Genomic DNA, 17,262 nt, shown 5'->3' with positions numbered 1-17,262 from the left:
CTATTAAAAGTAACTACAATACTTAGAAGGAGAAGGACCATGAGCGAGCTCACCGCCATGTGTGTCCAAGAGGAGGAAAGGCTAAAGACCAAAAGGAAAGATTATGCACACCTTGTCAGCACCAACAAGAGGAAGTTCCAATGGGATTTTAAGTCCAAGAAGAAGCTACATAAGATGGATGTTAAAATTGCATTCCTTAATGGTGACTTGCATGAGAATGTGTACACGGCTCAACCATAATTTTTGGTCATAAAAGGCAAGGAACATATGGGGTGTAGACTTAGAAAATCCATTTATGGATTGAAGCAAGCGTCTAGGCAATGTTACCTTAAATTCAATGAAGTCATAAGAAAATTTAACTTCAAAGAAAATGAAGTGGATAATTACATTTATATTAAGGTTAAGAGGAGAAAATTTGTTATTCTAGTACTTTATGTGGATGATATTTTATTGGCCAGCACTGATAAGGATATGTTGTATGATACTCAGAGATTTCTGTCATCCAACTTCGATATAAAGGATCTTGGTGAATCCTCTTAAGTTTTGAGCATTGGGATTCATCGTGATAGGTCCAAAGGGGTATTAGGCCTATCCCAAAGGGCTTATATTGATAGAGTGCTTAAAAAGTATAATCTGCATAATTGTTCTACATCACCTGCTCCTGTTGTTAAAGGGGATAAGTTTGGTTCACTCAAATCCCCAAAGAATCAATTAGAAGCTGATCAGATGAAAATGATTCGGGAGCATTATGTATGCTCAAGTCTGCACGTGCCCTGACTTAGCTTATATAATGAGGATGCTGGGCACATATCAGTCAAATCCAGGATTAGAGCACTGGAAGGCTATTGAGAAGACATTGAATTATTTACATGGCACTAAGTACTTCATGCTCACATATAAGAAGTCTGATAGTCTCGAGGTTAAGGGTTACTCAGATGATGACTTTGTGGGGTGCATGGACACAAAAAAGTCGACTTTAGGATATATTTTCACCCTCGTGGGAGGAGCAATTTCCTAAAAAGCTATAAACAATCCCTTACTGCATCTTCTATGATGCAATCTAAGTTTGTGGTATGTTATCAGGTTATTGGCCAGGCCGTATGTCTTAAGAATTTTATCCCGAGGCTAAGAGTGGTTGACAGCATAACTAAACCACTCACGATATACTATGATAACAAAGCTGCAATTTTCTTCTCGAGTAACAACAAGTCAAGTGGTGCTACCAAACACATTGACATTAAGTATCATGTTGTGAAAGATAGAATCCAGGATTAAACTATTGAGGTCAACCATATAAGTACAAAGTTCACGCTTGTCAACCCACTAACTAAAGGCTTACCCCCCAATATATTTAAAGAATATGTTGCCGTCATGGGTTTATCTGATAGCCTATGATTATGAGATGATTACTTTAATGTATCAATTTGATGATCCTGAATATAAAGGACCATAAGTAAGAAACCAACTCCCAAGGTATAAGTATAGATTATGAGGTCTAATGTCGTTTTGATAGCTGTTGTGACAGCATTATCTTGGTGCACTATTTTGTTGAGTGTGGACTAATGATGATAATCCATTCAATCAATTGGGAGAATGTTAGTTTCTAATCTCGGCTAATCCTAACAAACTTGAACGAGTCCTAACTACCTCACGTGCCTTGATTGGAAGCAGAAACCAACAATGTGGTTTCAGTCCCGAGTTGCATAGTGCCATAATAAAATTTAATGAATCCTCCTCCGAGACATGAGAGAAAGTATCATTATAATTGATCCCCTCTCTTTGTGAAAAGCCCTTAGCGGCGAGTCTTGCCTTGAATATTTTGACATTTTCCTTAGAGTCATGCTTGGTTTTATAGATCCATTTATATGCTACTATTTTGACTCTATTAGAATAGTAGATTCCAGACCCTATTAAAATTAATTGACTCCATCTTATCCTTCATAGCCTCAAACCACTTGGATGAATGCTCACTCATCATGGTCTCCTTAAATTAGGTAAGGATCATTCACCTTTCCTATATCATTTACGTCTTCATTCAAGTACACGACATAGTCATTAGGAAGAGTAGATCTTATTTCTCGCTGTGATCTTCTTAAGGGTTCATTAACGATCACATGAGACCGGTCTGCGTGAGGCTCATCGTTAGGTACTAATCCTAGAATTTTCTTCTTGAGGCTGAACATCTAGAGGTTTAGCAACAAGAGGTGCGGGAACATTAGTCTCTTGGATAATCGGGGTAGGAACATAAACCTAGTTCTCCTCAAGTGAGATTTTTCTTCCCTTAGAGCTCCCATTGATTTTAGAATTTTCTAAGAACTTAGCATGTCTCATTTCTATAAACTTAGTGGTATGATTTGGATAATAGAAGCAATACCCCTTAACTCTTTCAGGGTATCCAATAAAATGTCAGCTAACTATCTTAGGGTCCAATTTTCCAAATGCGTGGATTAAATATTTTGGCTTCAGCTAGATAACCCCACACACGTAAGTATCTTAAGCTCGGTTTTCTCCCTGGCTATAATTCATAAGGAATCTTAGACACTGATTTACTGGGGACAGATTAAGTATGTGAGCGGCTGTCTTTAATATTTCCATCCATAAATTATCTAGCAAACTGGAGTTGTTAATCATGCTCTGTACCATATCCATAAAAGTACGGTTGTGCCTTTCGACCACTCTATTTTGCTAAGGTTCTCCAAGCATTGAGTAATGTGTAAGTATACCATTTTCTTGAAGGTACAATGCAAAAGGACTAGAGATCTGCCCATAGCGAGCATGTCTGTCATAGTACTCTCATCCTCGGTCTGATATCACTACCTTAATTTTTAAATTATGCTGATTTTCTACTTCAGCCTTAAATATCTTAAACTTATCGAGTGTTTCAGAACGGTCATGAATAGAAAAAAATGTATCCATAATGGGAGTAGTCATCCGTAAATGTGATGAAGGAATCATATCCATCCACACTCGAAATAGGAAAAGACCCACATATGTCAGCATGATCAATTCTAATAATCCCGTGCTACGGGTGGCTTCTTTCTTAATTTCTTTAACATATTCCCTTTAATGCAATCAATGCAAGGGCCAGAGTCAGAGAAATAAAGGGTATGGAGTATCTCTTCTTTAATGAGATGTTCTGTTCTTCTCTTTGAAATGTGGCATAAGCAACAATGCTACGATTGCAATGAGGTCTCATTACATTCATCATTTTTGTTGCACACCTTCAAGGATTCAAGGGAATGAAATAACTCAAGTCTATAGAGTTTTTCTTGGCGAAAACCATAACCAACATTATTATCGCAAAGCTTTATTACACATCTTTTGTTCCCAAAAATACATTCAAAATCATAATCGTTCAAAAGAGAAAGATAGATGAGATTCCTACTTAAGGTGGTTACATAGAGTGCATTATTCAAATGAAGGGTAAAACCGTTATGCATCACTAATGGAAGATCTCCTACTGCTTCGACTTAAGCCTCCTTCCCATCAGCCACTCTAAGATTTTGTTCCCCCTTTCTTAGTGCCCTCAAGGAAAGAAATCCCTATAATGAATTACATGCATGAACAGTTGCACTAGAGTCAATTCACCAGGAACCAGAGAAAAAAATTAGCAAAAAGGGTTTCATCAATAAAGGAAATCACATCATTACCCTTCTTGACAAGCCACTCCTTAAAGCTCACACAGTCCTTCTGAACATGCCTATTTCTTTTACAGAAGTGGCATATTATGACATTAGGTTCAACAGGTGGAGTATGCGACATGGGCCTATTAACCCTGCATTATGACTATGTGCTCATGTAATTAGGCTATGGTATTAACATCAATCAAGTTAAATTTATCTAACACACGATCCAAGAGGGCCCTAACTAGGGATGGCAATTGGCACACCCGCGCCCGCGGGTAAAATCCATAACATGCGCGGGTTTGTGATGCAATTTTTACCCGTGGGTATGGGTGTGGGTTTGAAGTTAAACCCAACGGGTATAGAGAGACGGGTATGAAATAGGCTTACCTGTGCCGCTTCACCTGTGTACCCACTCCACACTTGTTATCTTGTTGAACATTGTTCGTTTGTGTTGCACTAAGCATTGTTGAATTGTGAAACAATATATTGTATGTGTGAGCTATATGGTAATATACTAATGTGATATGCATTCTATGTATCTATGAGATGCTTATTCATTATCTTAGTTGAGATGCATGTTTAAATTGATGATATTATTGTTATATACTTGCTCTTATATTCAATGCATGTTTACTATATTGGCAGGCATACGGGTGTGCCCGTGGGTAAGTGATGCCCGTGGGTGGTGGGCACGGGTGTTAGTTTTTAGCCGTGATGGGTAATGAGTGCAGGCACAGGTTTAGAAATTAGCTCATAGGTACAAGTTTCTATAGCTTCTACCCATGGGTATTGTACCCGTTGCCATTCTTAGCCCAACCCAGGTACTGGCCAAGATATGGATAAGAGCAGAGTAAATTTGCAGAATACCATTGCAAATGCTCCGCAAAGCTGCAGACTACCATCACGAAGCTATTTGGAGTTAAAAAAAACCATTTCGACAGCTTTACAAGACAGAAAGTGGCTTTGGTAGAGAGAAAGAAGTTCCTAAATAACTAAGTTTCACCTAGCTATTTGCTCCATCTGGCGTATAGGAGCATCTCCAGCAAACTAGCCAAATTGCACCCTTCATATCTCCATATGGAGAGCCATCCAAAAAGATTCCTCCTCCATATCTCTTTGCACTCCAACAGACTATCCATATTCCATGGGTGGGGCCAAGGCCCATGCCAACCGGGTCAAAATTGGCCTGTCCTAGCTCGCACAATGTCGGGTGGTGGCACTAGCAGTTTGGTCCGGCACGCTGGCAGCGAGGGGCGCACCGGCGCCTGACCGGGGAGGCACTAGGGGGATCAACGCGTGCAAGGGGTCTCGTTTGGGGTTAGCCGGCCGGTGAGTGATTTTGGAGTGTAACTCTCCTGCCAAAAATAAAAGAAGCTTGTCGTATTCAGCAGTACAAACGAATCTGCTTGCTAAATGTTAGCTTCAAGATTTTCACCAAGGTGGTCACCAACTTAATCAATAGTGTCACGGGCCATATAATCCGTTCAACACAAATGACATTCATGTGTGGAAGAAATATCCTAGAAATATCCGTTCAACACAAATGACTTTGAGAAGGCCTACGATAAAGTAAAATGGCATTTCTTGCTACAGTTTCTTCGGATGAAAGGTTTTTCGCCTAAATGGTGCACATGGGTTGAAAGCTTCATTCCCGGGGGTAGCATAGCTATGAAGTCAATGAAGAAACTAGCCATTACTTCCAAACAGCTTTCCCTAGTTCTGTTTAAAATTGTTGTTGATACGTTAGTAGTACTAATTGAGAGGGCTAAAAATGCTAGTCAAGTCAAAGGAGTTGTACCCCATTTGGTAGAAAGTGGGCTATCAATCCTCTAATATGTCGACAACATGATCATATTCATGGATGATGACCTAGAAAAGGCCAAGAACATGAAGCTTTTGCATTGTGTATTCGAGCAGCTTTTATGGTTAAAGATAAACTTCCATAAAAATGAATTATTTTGCTTTGGGGTGGCTCAAGACAAGGCTGATCAATATGCAGATATATTTGGATGTGCAATAGGTGAGTTACCTATTCAATACCTAGGAACCCCAATTCACTATCGAAAACTGAGAAACTCGGATTGGAAAGGGGTAGAGAAAAGAATAGAAAAAAGACTGAGCAGCTGGAAGGCCAAGTACTTACTGCAGGTGGTAGACTGGTACTTATAGACTCATTTCTTAGTAGCCTACCCACTTATATGATGTCTTTCTTCCAAATCCCACGTGGGGTTCTAAAAAAGATTAATTATTTTCGATCAAGGTTTTATTGGCAAAGCGACAACCACAAAAAGAAGTACTGCCTGGTAAAATGAAAAGTCCTATGTAAACCTAAAGACCTGGGTGGATTAGGGATAAGGGACCTATATATCTAAAACACCTCTCTCCTATGTAAGTGGTTATACAAGTTATTGACGGAAGAGGGGACATGGCAAGATCTACTTTGAAACAGATACATAGGGATAAAAACAATTTCGCAAGTTGAAGGAAAATTGGGTGACTCACACTTCTGGTAGGTCTAATGAAAGTGAAAAGTATCCTATTGTGATATGGTACTTTTAACATAAATGATGACTATGAAATTAGATTTTGGGAGGACATTGGGTTAGCCAATTCATCGCTACGAGTCCAATTTCATTCATTATATAACATCATGTGAAATAAATAAGCCTTGGTAGCTAAGGCAATCGAGTCATTTCCTACAAATATCTCTTTCAGGCTAGAAATGACTGGATTGAAATTGGTTCCATGGAATGTATTGACGGCACGTCTTACCAACATAACTTTGACGGGGGACCAAGATGAGTTTAAATGGAGCTTAAACCAATTTGGAAGGTTCACGGTTAGTTCCCTGTACAGGGCCCTGGTGCAAGGAGATGAACCAATCTAGAATAATCAAATATAGAAATTGAAAATACCATTTGTTGATGATTGATGAACTGTCGATCTAACAGACTTGTTGAAGAGTTAGGGAATGTTTTGAGTAGACGAATCACAAGGTGAATACACATGGGTTTTTAGATAGGTTCGGTCCTCCCTGAGGATAATAACCATACGTTATGTTTATTTTGTATTGATCTGAGCCTGTTACAAGGGAGGCTGTAGCTAGCATAGATGGATCTAAACTCAGTCGGCGACTACCTCCTTGTCTTCAGTTGGCTTGGCTTGCTTGTGGTGCTCTCTAATGACATGTCCTACGCAGGCCCCCTTGGCTCTATATATATGAGGGTGTCGTACATCCTCTAGACTCCTCCTTTCTATTCTTGGAGATAAACCTTCCCGATTATGGGGCACCTTGGTTCCAGGGATCCCCTTCCTAGAGATAAAGATATGCCCAAGAATTACGGAAAATCCTAGGGAACCTGGATATGGTAACTGTCCATTACTCATCGTTAAGCCCCCCATCAGTATATGAAATGAGGCTTTGACTGTTCAAATACATAGCCAACAAAGTTAAGCTTTTTATCCAACCATGTCATCGAGTAGACTCAAATTTCCTATTAGGATGAAGCATCTAACCCGATTTTCTGGGCTCTTGGATCACCTACTCGGGATTTCGAACGCCTCTGAATTCTCAAGAGAGTATTGGATTCTTGGTTCCATCCGGGTAGGTTTTCTAGTCGACCCAAAAATTATCTCATCCTTGCCAAGTAAAAGGGAGATAGGACTCATCGCTGGTTAGGCTAGGAAGTTGAACCGTGGCAGCAAAATTTTTGCATGGTGGTGAAAAAGATTCTCTTTCATGAATGCAAAGGGATCGTTGTTCCATCTTTTCGTCTGCTCCCATGCACTGGAAAATGCAGCGGGTAAATGACTGCACCGAAATCCTCCCCTTTGTCTGCGTTGATCAGCTAAAAAGACGTACCCATGATGACTGAGAGCCACTTTTGCATCCATGACTCAAACTACAGTCGCGCCCGAAATTAATGCTCGGGTGGTAAGGCATCTCGCCCCCTGACCCGTTGGTCTATATAAACCTTCAGGTGCCATATCTCAACCACACCAAACTTGAGTTCAATTATGGATCCTCCTTCTTCTCTTGAGTAAATGCCTTCTTCTCCTTACTATTCTCCATCCTCCCCCGAGTACTCTCCCCTTAGCCCGCCGTCGACTCCAACTGGATCTGATTTGATGGTGGAGGTTGTCGACGTCTCCTTCGACAAGTAGGCTGAAGGGAGGGCGGTGACTCATGACGTCCCTATTAAAGACGGCAAGCTCCCGGTGTCTCCAGTCCAAGATGAGGTGGACTACCTTTTGGAGGTGGAAATAGAGGAGGAAGAAGCGATGGTTGGGGCAAAGAAGAGGGAGGCGTCTGACAACATCTCCATTAAACACAACAAGACACTAGCCGCTTCATCCTCTCCGTCCTCATGTCATTCTAGTGAGGATGGTCGGAGGGAGTATCCAGAGCAGCGACACCAACGATGAGAATGGAGAGGCAATGCATCACCCAAACCATGGTTGTAGAGCAGCAATCCCAGCGATGGCGGTGGGGAGTCAATGCCTCTCCCAAATTATTGTCATTGGAGATGTCGATGATCTCAGGCTGTGATACTGGTGAGTTCAGCTGGGAGTTTGGGTTCCGCTGATCTTAACCTCTCATTGGGCAGGAGTTTTAGGGTTGTATCTCCTTCCTCTTCACTGGGTAGCTCTTTTAGGACTTTTTGTAGTCATATATCCTTTAGCTTATCTATTAGAGCTAAAACAATCATGTTAAATGAAAGATTCCTATTATACTAGAATACATGTGTATGACTGCGAACCTTCTTTTGAATACAAGGAAGTTTTAACAAGTGTTTAGCATTTCTTATTTGAGGTTTGCGGAATTTCTTGTTGGGATGTTTGTTGCGATAACCATAGGTTCAACCTCAAGCGAAAAACATCTGAGTTTTCATGCACTGAGGGACCCGATTAGGTTCTCCGCAGTCCCTAAAAGAAATTTTCTTCCCTTCTCATTAGGAAAAAGATACGTGAGACAAGTTTCATACTCCTAATATACATAAAGCCCCTGACTAGCTATTAGGGAAGGATTCCCGGATGGGCAATCCAAAAAATCGAGTGCACGCATGTCTATAAGTTCCCGAATTGTGGCTTATCTCAGTTTTTTGAGGGTATTCATTCGAGGATAGGCGAAAAAATGTATATTAATAATATGATAACAAATATTACAAAATGTATTCTAAGTACTTACACATAGAACTTATGAATCTAGTCGATATTCCAAGAATTTTTAAGGACTTGTCCATCCTCCATAGCTAACCTATACAACCTTGAACGATTGGATTCGACCACCCTACAAGGGCCTTCTCACTTCGGAGATAGCTTGTTGTCGTTTTTCTGACTTTGTATGAGTCGTAGAACCAGATCTTCGAGTTCAAAAGATCTTTTGCGGATGTTCTGATCGTGATAGTGTCGGAGAGCTTATTGGTACCGCTCTAATCTTATCAACACTTGTGTCCTTTTTTCCTCGAGAATATTGAAGTCATCCTATCTTCTCGGGTTTCATCCTTATCGGCGTATACTTCAATTCGGGGAGATTTGATCTTTAGTTCATAGGGTAGCATTATTTCGGCCCCATAGACTAGGAAGAAAGGTGTGTCACCCGTCGCACTGCTGGACATCATTCAAAGTGCCCACAATATGTTAGGCAACTCGAAGGCCCAGGCTTTTGCGTAAGCGGATGAGCAGTTGAGAAGACACGGGTTTTGATTCGTTGAAGTACCAAACCATTTGCCCATTTGACCTATCCATTGCTTTGTGGGTGTGCCACGAACGCAAAGTACACTATAGTGCCGAGTTCCTCACAGTAATCGATGACACTACTCTACAGAACGAAGTGTCGTTGGCAGTGACGATCCTCCTCGGGACACCGAATCTTGTCATGACGCTTTTCATGATGAATTTCTTGGCAGCCGTTGATGTGATTTTTTCGACTGGCTCAGCTTCAATCCACTTGGTGAAGGTTTCAATTGCAATGAATAGGAACTTGAAGCCCCCGGGTGCTACCGAGAAGGGCCCTAGAATATCTAGCCCTCAAGATACGAATGGCCATGACAAAGGGATCGTCTGTAGGGTTTGAGTGGGTTGATGTACTCTTTTGCTGTGAAATTGATAGCTTTTGCCCTTTTTTACTAACTCGCTCGCATCATGGAGAGCCGTAGGATAATAGAATTAAACCTTGTCTAAATGACTTTCCAACAAGGGTTCAGAAGGAAGCATGAGCTCCACATACATCTCCATGGATTTCTTTGAGTAGTTCTCTACCCTGCTTCTGAGAGATGCATTTCATGAGTACTTCGTGAGAGCATTTTTGATAAAGAGCGCCATACATCAAGGTATACATCTTGGATCGACAGGAAATTTGCTCGGTTAGTGCATTATCCTCAGACACATCTCGATCTTGAAGGTACTTGTGGACTGCGGTCATCCACAAAACTTCACTTTCGAGCTGAGCCACGGGTTCCCCCGTGATTCCTTTTGGGGCGTCAATTCCTGATGAGCCTTCGAGTTGGTTATAGGTCTTTTAGACCACCAGTCCTTCTATTACATCCTCTGATGATTTCACATATGGCTTCGAGAGTTTCTATATGAAAATTCTAGGTTGTCCTGGAGACCGTGATGATATCGTGCGGGCAAGACTATCAGCGAGGCAGTTGTCCATCCTTGGGATATACTTGACCTTGAGTCCTACGAATTTGTTTTCCAGCTTCCTCACCTCCATGAGGTAGTCCATCATGGTCTTATCTGAGGTTTGATACTACTTGCTAACTTGCTTCACCACCAACTGTGAATCCCCTTTTACAAGCAGGCGGCGGATGCCAAGAGCAGAAGCTACTCGGAGTCCAGTAAATAGACCCTAATATTTGGCTACGTTATTCACTGCAGAAAATTGATCTGCAGAGCATATTGCAGGCTTTCTCCTATTGGAGAGATCAGTAAAATTCCAGCCCCCACGCCTTGAATTGTGAGTGATCCATTGAAGAATAAAGTCCACACATCTGATAATTTGCTACGGTCATCCTGGGGTTGATCCGGTTCTATCCATTGGGCCAGTAAGACAATGAGTGCTTGCGACTTGATTGCTGTTCGAGGCACAAAAGTCTGCTATGTAGGATCTTGCCCAGTGGGAATATTGATGGTATGGTGATCTTCTGAGTCTAGAAGTAATGTCGCAACTTACGAGAGGCCATCAGTACCGCATATAACAGCTGCTGCACTTGTGGATAGCGTTCTTTAGGACTGTGGAGTACTTCAATGATGTAGTATACCAGTCACTGGCTTTTCTCTCGCTTGTCTTATGCTTCTCTTTCCACCACCAATACCACACTTACAACATGTGGTCTACCCACAATGTATAAAAGCATTCATTAGGGTTGGGAGCGACTAGCACAGGGGGTAAGAAAGATATCTTTTCAAAATGTTGAATGCCTCATCTGCTTCTTTAGACCATTCAAACTTGTTATGTTGTCTTAACAACTTGAAGAAGGGAAGTTCTCGATCTCCGAGTTGCGAAATAAACCAACTAAGGGCTACCATGCATCTGGTTAGTATTTGAACTTCTCGTGCTAATTTAGAGGGTTGCATCTCTTCAATAGCTTTGATCTTCTTGGGGTTAACTTCTATTCCCCGGTAAGATACTAGGTATTCGAGTAATTTCCCCGCGTTAACTCCAAATACACACTTCTTTGGTTTCAGCATGAATCGATTCTTGTGCAGGTTGTTGAACGATTCTTGTAGGTCAGAGACGAGATCTTCCTTGTATTTAGTTTTGATGACGAGATCATCAACGTCGGCCTCTACGTTCCGGTTGATCTGATCATGGAGTTCTATCTGCATTCCTCGTTGGTATGTGACACCAACATTATTCAATCTAAAGGGTATTTTAACGTAGCAATAGACCCCAAATTGAGTAATAAAGGATGTCTTCTCCTCATCTTCTAGATTCATGCTAATCTGGTGATAACCAGAATAGGCATCAATAAGGCTTAGATAGTCTCAGCTAGAGGTGGAGTTAAGTATCTGATCTATTCGTGGTAGAGGAAAAACCTCCTTAGGGCAAGCTTTGTTGAAATCCATGAAGTCGACACACATTTGCCATTTGTCCTTTGACTTTTTGACCATAATAGGGTTTGCAAGCCACTCGGGGTGATCCACCTCTCGAATAAAACCTACTTTGGTGAGCCTTTCAATTTCCTCTTTAATGGTGTGAACCATTGGAGTTTCTGTTTGACCGGCTTTGTGTCGGACCGGATAGCTAGTTTATGTTTAATCACCTCCTTGGGGATCCCGGACATGTCTGATGGTTGCCAGGCAAACACATTGGCATTTGCCCAGAGCAAGGTGATGAGCACGAGTTAATATTTGGGATCCAGTTTGGAGCTGATCTGAACGGTATTGGATGGTTTAGTTGGATCCAAAGGGACCGTTTTGACTTTGTCGTGAGACTTCATGATGGCCTTAGGACTCAAGTTTTTTTTTTGTCTCCTTGTTGGGTTGATTATGCGTTGTCACATCCTAAGCCTACTTTCATGCAACCTCAGATTGTAATGACTCCCTCGGGTCCCGAGATTTTCATGCATTGATAAGTGTAATGCGTGGCTGTCATGAATTTGACAAGAACTGGTCTTCCTAGAATGGCTTTGTATGCCATCTCAAAGTCGACCATGTCGAACATATTTTTTTCTATCCAGAAATGGTCATGCTTGCCAAAGGTAATGGGTAGCGATATCTGGACGATAGGAGTAGTAGAAGATCCGGGCACTATACAGTGAAAGGCTTGAGTACCCGGCTTAATCGCTGATCGGGAGATCTGCATTCTTCCGAGTGCTCTAGCGAAGAGGATGTTCAGGGAAACTCCTTCCTTTGATAAGGACTTAGGTAACCCTACAGTTATTTATTGTAGCCTCGACCAATATTGGGAAGCGACCTGGCCATACAAAATTATGAGGGCATTCTTCTTGGTCGAAAGAGATTTTAGTGTCCGACCACTTTACGGCTTGACGACCCTTAGGGATGGAGGCTAAGACTTCTCGTGCCACTATTTTGTACTGCTGTTTGGACTCTTAGGATGTGGAACCAACGAAATGTGGTCCATTGTTCTCTCACTCGGCTGCAAAGACATCGAGTCCGAATCATCCTCACTACCATCTATATTAGAGTGAACGCCTGGATGGCATTGCAGTTGCTAATTTTGGGGATGGTATTCCGAGTATTGCTGAAGATCACTCCCCATCTGCTTGCAATGGTGGAGATCATTTTTCATGCCTAGATAAATGTACATATCCTGTAAGTTAGCGCGAAAAAAGTTGCAAAGCTGCTCCCACGAGTAGACTGTCCCTGTCGATAGATTGGTCAACCATGTCCTGGCTGCCCCTTGAAGGGCTGTAGGGAGGTAATTCACCATTACCTTCTCGTTCACACCAACCGGCTAGATTATCGTGGTATAGATATGGAGAAACTCAATGTGATTTATGCTTCCATTGTATTTCTCGATTGTCCCGAGGCAAAACCTTATTGACTAGCTTACATTCTATAGATCTGGAGAGAAGGCCAACCATCGGTTGATGGCACCTTGCTTGGTTCCACCACCCCCGAGAGTATTTCCCACGGCGATCGGAGATCGGTCCCTATTTTATTGATGTCGGGATATTTCCTGATTAGATCAATGAGGGTTAGAAGAAGCCTCCTCAAAAGCCCCCGGGCGTTATGTTGATCACGATGATCTGATGCAAGTCATTGATCGGATGACCTCTGACTAGTGAGGTCCAATGGGGGTTGTTTGCCCTATTGTCATCCTGGGAAGCTTTCTTCATGGGGTTACACCTCTCTGAATCCTATGTGTCTCGCAATAGGGAATTATTTGGTTTGCCCCGATTAGTGCTACTTTCATATAGGGCTTGATGAGAGTTCTCGACCTGTACAATGATATCTTTTGTTAAGCTGACCGCCGAGTTCATCCAGTCCTTACCGGCTGGGGTAGCCAGATTTATGGTCGAATGGCGCATGAGGGCCTCTTGTAGAAGGAGGATCCTCTTAGCAGTTGCGGATTTGAAATGGTCAGCCCCCTGTTGATGTTCAGGAGACAGCACGGTTGTGGCCCCGATAAGGACTGGAGGTGGTGTGCCTGCCTACGACTGATAATTGCCTGCCGCCGGGGCTGGAGGACCTCGACCGTTTGCAGGGTCATCGTCATGATGACCCAAATCATAGCCCCCATAGTCTTTGGGACGAAAACCTCTCGGGAGTAATCTCCACTAGAGGAGGTGTCTAGATCCATCATGGATGCTTCATCGGATTGCTCCGAGTTGGTATCTTGACAATCCATATTGTCAGAAACTGCGATTGATCCCGACTTGCTGTGAATCGGACACTCACAATTGTTTTGGCAGCCGAGTGATTTGAACTCGATGCCATAACCTTTGGTGCATTGATCCATAAATTGACTTACCTCATTGCTTGAATCGTCGCTTGACAGTTTTTCACGAAAATCCACCCAATAGATCACTGGTTCATCGGGAAGAGAGGCAAAATTGTCGTAGAACCCCTCATCCAAAAAACTGGTTTTTGGCGAAGCTTTGGGTAATGTTGACAGCATCTCGCGTGTAGATTCTTCAACACATTTTTTCATGATCCCCATGGACAATGCTAGCTGTCAACGATTGGTGAAACACTAATCTAACAAACTTGTTGAAGAGTTGGAGGATGCTTTGAGTAGATGAATCACAAGGGGAACACACATGATTTTTAGACAGGTTCTGACCTTCACGAGGATAACAACCCTACATCATGTTTATCTTATATTGATCTGAGCCTATTACAAGGGGGTGTAGCTAGTCTAGATGGATCTAAATCTACTTGGCGACTTCTTCCTTAGCTTCAGTTGGCTTGGCTTGCTTGTGGTGCTCTTTAATGACCTGTTCTCAGTAGGGCCCCTTGGCTCCGTATATATATAGGGGTGTCATACGCCCTCTGAACTTCTCCTTTGTGTTCTTGGAGGTAAACAATCCTAGTTACAAGATGCCTTAGGTATCTATGAGTGTTTTTTTTCTTTCAGGGATCCCCTTCCCAGAGATAAAGATATGCCTTGAGAATTATGGGAAACCCTAGGGTACACGGATATGGTAACTATCCATTATTCATCGTCACCATTAAAAATTAAGATCTTTCTTTGGTATATGTACAAGGGTGTTATATTAACAATGGATAACCTAAGTAAAGGACAATGGCTTGGTGATCAGAAGTGTTGTTTTCGCCATAAACCCGAGACAATAAAGCACCTCTTTTTTGATTGCCGTTTTGCACGATATGTATGGCTAATAGTCCAGGTAGTATCGAATCTTTACCAACCGCGAAGTGTTCAATACATATTTGGGAATTGGCTTTGAGGTCTTAGTAAAAACTTGAAAGGCTATATACTAGCGGCGACCATATTTTGTTGGTCTCTATGACTATGTTGTAATGACATTGTGTTTAACAAGAGGAACTCTTTTTCATCTTTACATGCTATTTTTACTTGTACACACTGGCTCCATACATGGTTTGTACTACATCGGCAGGAGCATCGCAAGATGGTTACTATGGCATGTACTTGAATGGAATGAGAAGCTAGGGAGCTTTGTACCTAGTTTGGATGGTAGTCTAGACTCCGCATCCAAACCTAAGCAGAATTAACTCAAATTACCTCAACTGAGAAGATGTAATTCCTTCTTGTTAGACTTTAGCTTTGTGTGTGTCTTATGTACCGGGTTGATGTTTGTTAGATCACGACTCTGTGCATCATAGTTATGCAGAGACTAGAGATAAACTTTTGCGCGGTTGTATCAATTTAATGTAATGATGAGAGTTCTCCCTTTTCCAAAAAAAAAAAGCAGCCACATGCTTCTTTTCGTTTATTGCTAGGTCGTTAATGGAGCCTGGAGAGAAGAAAATGTCCATCAATATTTCTATGACAAGGAATTAAAAGGGGCATGCAGTGATGCAGGGGTGGACTGCGGAAGAAGATACGGTAACCCGCCTCACATCGTTCCTCTTGGGTGACTCAGGGCTATTCAACACCGCCGCCTAGCGCTCCCCTCCCCGCAACAACCTGCCCGGTTGCCGCCGCCCTTGGCGTCCTGCTCCGGCGGTGGCAACCCCCTCCCCCTCTCTCTTCCCCTCATTTCTCCTCTCTCCTCCTCTTTTCCACTCCCTTGCTGGCTAGTTCTTGCTGGGCTATGGGTAGTCTCATCCGGCCCGCCTTGGCTAGCTAGTTTGTGCCTTCCGCTGGCCAGATCTGTGTATTGGCGGCTGTATAGTCGTGGATCCGTGCCTCCTGGTGTCTGTGCCGCCATGGATCCATGCCATTGGAGTCCATCGGGGATCTCCGCATCGCCGGCCTCCCATGGACGCTGCCCTGGGGGCTCACATCTATGGTGTCCACGGTCAGGTCATGGTGCTCCGGCGACGTGGTCTTCGTGCAGGCCAGCTTGAAAGTGCATCTAGCCTTTATGTGTGGTTTTGGTAATTAATGACAATACCTATGGACTAACAACGTTATTGAGAATTTTTAGTAGGTTGTTCCATAGGTGATACATGTAGGAGAGATATGTATGAGCGCTAGGTGAATGAGGAGATTGAAAGTGCATCAAGATGAATGAGCTCTAGGTGATGCTCGGGGATGCATAGTGATGCTCATGAGGAGAAGGAGAAGCGTAAGAAGATTGACAATAAGTGTAAGTGCTAGGTTACTTGTGGAGATCAAGCAGCTAAAGGTATGATATTATCAATTGAGTTTTTATGAACTAACCCATGTGTTTTGTACTTGAAAGTAAGTTGAGGTTAGGTTCCATAAGAAGGCATAAGTTGAATTGAGTATTCTATATGCCAAGAGTGAAGAACAAGAGTGGACTCCATATTTGATAAAGTAAATTCCTTGAATATGTTGAATACAAAGTGGTTTTCTTTGGCAAGACGGTGAAGGGCAAGCAAGACTCAGCTGTGATGGACCATCCGTGGTGAAGGGAAAGCAAATGGCTTGGCGCCGAAGGACCAAGGCGGTAGTGAAGAGTGAGTGAAGGCGTTGTGCCAATGGACCGTGTGAGGCCATGGGAAGCTATGAATGTTTCGCATCAATCATTTGAAGAACCATGAAGAGATGAAGTGAAGAATATATGAAAGTGGGCAACCCTCAAGGTTTGAATGAAAGAAGCGGTATTTGAAGGTATTCAAAGGCTCAAAGTGTTTTAAACGAGTTTTATCTTTGAATTTGAGTATAGGTATGCCACACTATTAAGAGAGATGCAATGTAGAGCTAATTGTCGTGTCTAAGTGCTCAAGAGTTTCTAACCAAACCCAAGTAAGAGTTCTTTTTAGAAATCCGGTGCTAAAAGTTTGAAAGTGTCTGAATTAGGTTTTGGAGTGTTCCAAGTTTGATAAAATGTGTTTGGGATTATGAATTCTATTGGAACATGTAGCCCTCTGAATAAGCTTTTCATAGAGTCCAACATCGTCGAAATCGAACTTCGGGATCAAAAGTTATCGCCATTATATGGGGATCTTAAAGTAAAGCATATTTTTGGCTTGATAAATTAGATGCTATGCCTCTAGTGGATTTAGAAAAATCATGTCATAATTGCAATGTTTTATCTAAGGACAAATCCAC

This window comes from Phragmites australis, chromosome 12, assembly GCF_958298935.1.
Source record: "Phragmites australis chromosome 12, lpPhrAust1.1, whole genome shotgun sequence".
NCBI classification, from domain to species: Eukaryota; Viridiplantae; Streptophyta; class Magnoliopsida; order Poales; family Poaceae; genus Phragmites; species Phragmites australis.
The sequence above is the reverse complement of the archived record's forward strand: the minus strand, read 5'-3'. Positions refer to the sequence as shown.